This window comes from Aptenodytes forsteri, unplaced genomic scaffold (genome assembly GCF_000699145.1).
Source record: "Aptenodytes forsteri isolate BGI_AS27 unplaced genomic scaffold, ASM69914v1 Scaffold7, whole genome shotgun sequence".
Classification (NCBI taxonomy): Eukaryota; Metazoa; Chordata; class Aves; order Sphenisciformes; family Spheniscidae; genus Aptenodytes; species Aptenodytes forsteri.
Genome location: NW_008795919.1, coordinates 1,510,236 through 1,513,376, shown reverse-complemented (window position 1 = coordinate 1,513,376; position 3,141 = coordinate 1,510,236).

Sequence of the window (3,141 nt, the reverse complement as noted above, 5' to 3'; positions counted from 1 at the left end):
GCTTAGTTAAATATTTCTCTGCAGATTTTTCCTGTATGTTTTCTAATGAGTAACTGCACATTCAGAAGGTTCAAGTTAGTGGTGGATCTTGTATCTTCTTGAAACGTACTCCCTTGCTGGAGTATAACTAGGACCATACTAGGCATATGTACATATCTGGTGCTCTAATGGCAGAGTAGCAATAGTTTCTTAAACACAAAGAATATGTACATATCTGGTGCTCTAATGGCAGAGTAGCAATAGTTTCTTAAACACAAAGAAGTTTCTCCTCTAAAACTTCTCTTGTGAGCAACTGAACAGTGCAGAGCTGCTCCTCTTCTAGGAGCACCGAGAGACTGAACGTTCCTCCATCCGCTGCAGAGCCAGGCCGTGCTGCAGTACTGCTTTTGCAAAGATTTCTGAAACTTTAGCAACTTTTTTTTTTTGCAATGGTTAAATAACATGAAGGAATCGGTCTGCCAATCATAGTCATTCTGTGCTATTTAGAATAATACTACTTTTAGTATTTTTGGTTCGTGTGTTTATTTCCATTAGCTTGACACAGGACTTAGGCATGAGGTTGAGTGAGTCATTGATATGATACGGGAGCAGTAACTGTCCTCGGAGAGTGTCGCTTGTTATTTATGTTTTATTGGGTTTTGAGTCACAGCTTTGAAGCCAGTGACACAGGCTTTCACAACATGCAATCTGGCAATTTAGTGTATTTTGAAAGCAGGATATTCTGAGTGGGTGCTAGTGTATTTGGACAGTGATAGCAGAATTGAATTACAACATACGTTTTTAAGTTAACTTGTCCAAAGGAGCATGTGTATCACACAAAATGATAGCAAAATCGCTGAATTTTTAAAAATTATTCCCGAATAGTGTGTAGACCTGCACTACTTATTCATTTGCTGGTCACTTAATTCCTCTTTGCCAAGATCTGGGTTCTAACTTCTTCCAGGGTGAGCCGTTTCCTGAGGAGCCGCGTGTGGCACAGCAGAACAAGTGAGGCTAAAGAAAGCCTTTGTCTAACAACCGGTATTTTCTTGTTTTGTTCACCGCTGTTTTCCAAGGAGCAGAGGTTGGAGGCCTGCTTGCATACTTGGCTTTGGGTAGAGCATTTCTTTTATGACCCAGGATTTTGAAGTGCGCCCTGCCTCATATTGGTAACTGAATATAATTGCTTTGTTTCAGGTTTTTGCCCCTGTGCAGTTGATCACTAGGACTCTGTTAATCTAAGGAAAGGGGTAAATAACGGGATAGCATTCCCGTAAAGGGATTTATCTGTTCTCCAGTGCGCTCCAGCAGTTGAGTGCTCAGTTAAAAAGTTCAACGTAGCGCAACTTCCAGGGGAGATGGTGACAAAGATTTCAGCCGTACTCTATTTCCCTGTTCCACGCATTTCAACTTCTTCACCTAACCTTCATGAAGATTGTCTCCACACTGTTTCTTCTGTGCTTACAGATTTTAGCAACTGTTTTTACATTTTACATGATTTTAACAAATGGGGGGGACAGGGCGGGGCAGGGCAGACCAGACTATAGCAACCTTTTTAACGTTATCTTTATTTCAGCAGTTTTGTTAGCATTTCTTACAGATAGGAACTGAATATGAACTACGGCATGTATGTCTTTGTAATATTAAAATAAGCTATTGAGTCATTTATGTCACTCATGTTTAGTAGTAACTTTTTGCATATGCTTAAATTCTGAAAATATATCTGGAGTAAATTGTAGAGCTGCCTTTACTTGTGTGACAGTATTAAAATGAAGAAAAAGTTGAAGAGAACAGATGCTTGGAACGAGTTTTGCATAAGCATAGTCTGTGAGGGTGTTTTAAATGATGCTTCTTGTTTTATGTTTTTGTTTTACCTTATGGCTTGAAGCCAAGCCCGCTCAGAATTTTTTTGGTAGGTTTCTGGGTAGAGCCAGACAAATGTTACAGTGGAACTTAGCTTTGATGTTCACCTATTCTCAGTACACGGTTTCCTTCAAGATAATGCAGGTTTTTTTTTTTCCCCAGGAATGGTGAAGATTAATCAAAAGGCAAATAAGACATTTTTACCAGCACTTGACATTTTAACTCTTCTATGAAAATGAGTGGGCTGGAATTGCTATCTGCATCACTGAGTAGGAGTAGAGGGGAGAACTTTTAACTAACTTAATCGAATGCTCTGTAAATCATGACATTTGTATGATGAGTAATTTTTTAAAACTCGGGCTACAAAGCATGTTGGTTTTGTTGTTGTTTCTTGACTGGAAAGAGATACTTTTTAAGTGGAAATACCAGTAGAAATTCCTGAAAGTGGACTATGTTTACTACTGTGTTTCGTTTTGTAAGGCATGAGTAACCCAGATCTTGAGCTGAGGATTCTCATCAAAATGATGCAAAGTAAATTAAATAGATAACCAGATGAGAATGTACCATATATTACTAGACAGCTGTTTCTAGCCGACTTTCAAAATACCCGTCTCGCATTCCAGATTTTGATGGTTTCTCTGAGCAGCTGTGGGTATTCTTCTCTAATGTATGAGTAATCAAGAGTTTTACAATCCTGTTTCTTAATCTGAGTCTTTCCTCTTCTGGCCAATCGGCTTTATCAGTGCAGTTAGACAGGAGGTAATGGTTTTACTCTTCATCCATTTCAGTCAGCAAAGTTCAAGAATAAGCTGTCTTCCAAGACTAAGCTAATAATGGCAATGAAATTAAGAGTTTATCGCAAACAATGTACATCAGTCCAGAACTGCTTCTGTATTTTTGTATTCTGTGGCAACTTTGTTATTACTAGGGTGTTCAGAACAGACTTAGAAGACTTTTTGTGTTTTAATGGCAGACAGGCTTTCCACAATAGTAAAGTGTTACAAGGAAAAGCATGCTTTTTTGTTTGTTTCGGAAATCTCCTGGTTTTATTCATGCTAATCACAGAAACTGAAACTCATCAGTAAGAAAACAGTCTAGATCTGGGTGGAGGCTCATGGAGGAAAAATGGGCAAGTGTTCGTTTGGGACTTAATAGGTTAGCATGCTGTTTGTGTGCTGTTTGATACAGCTCATTTTCTCTTCTTCCAGTGTGCTGGCTCTGGTGCCTGCCTGGTCATCCTATGAGTTGGTTCAGGGAATTGCCTAAGACTGAAAAAGGGGAGTACGTTAGTAAGTCTTA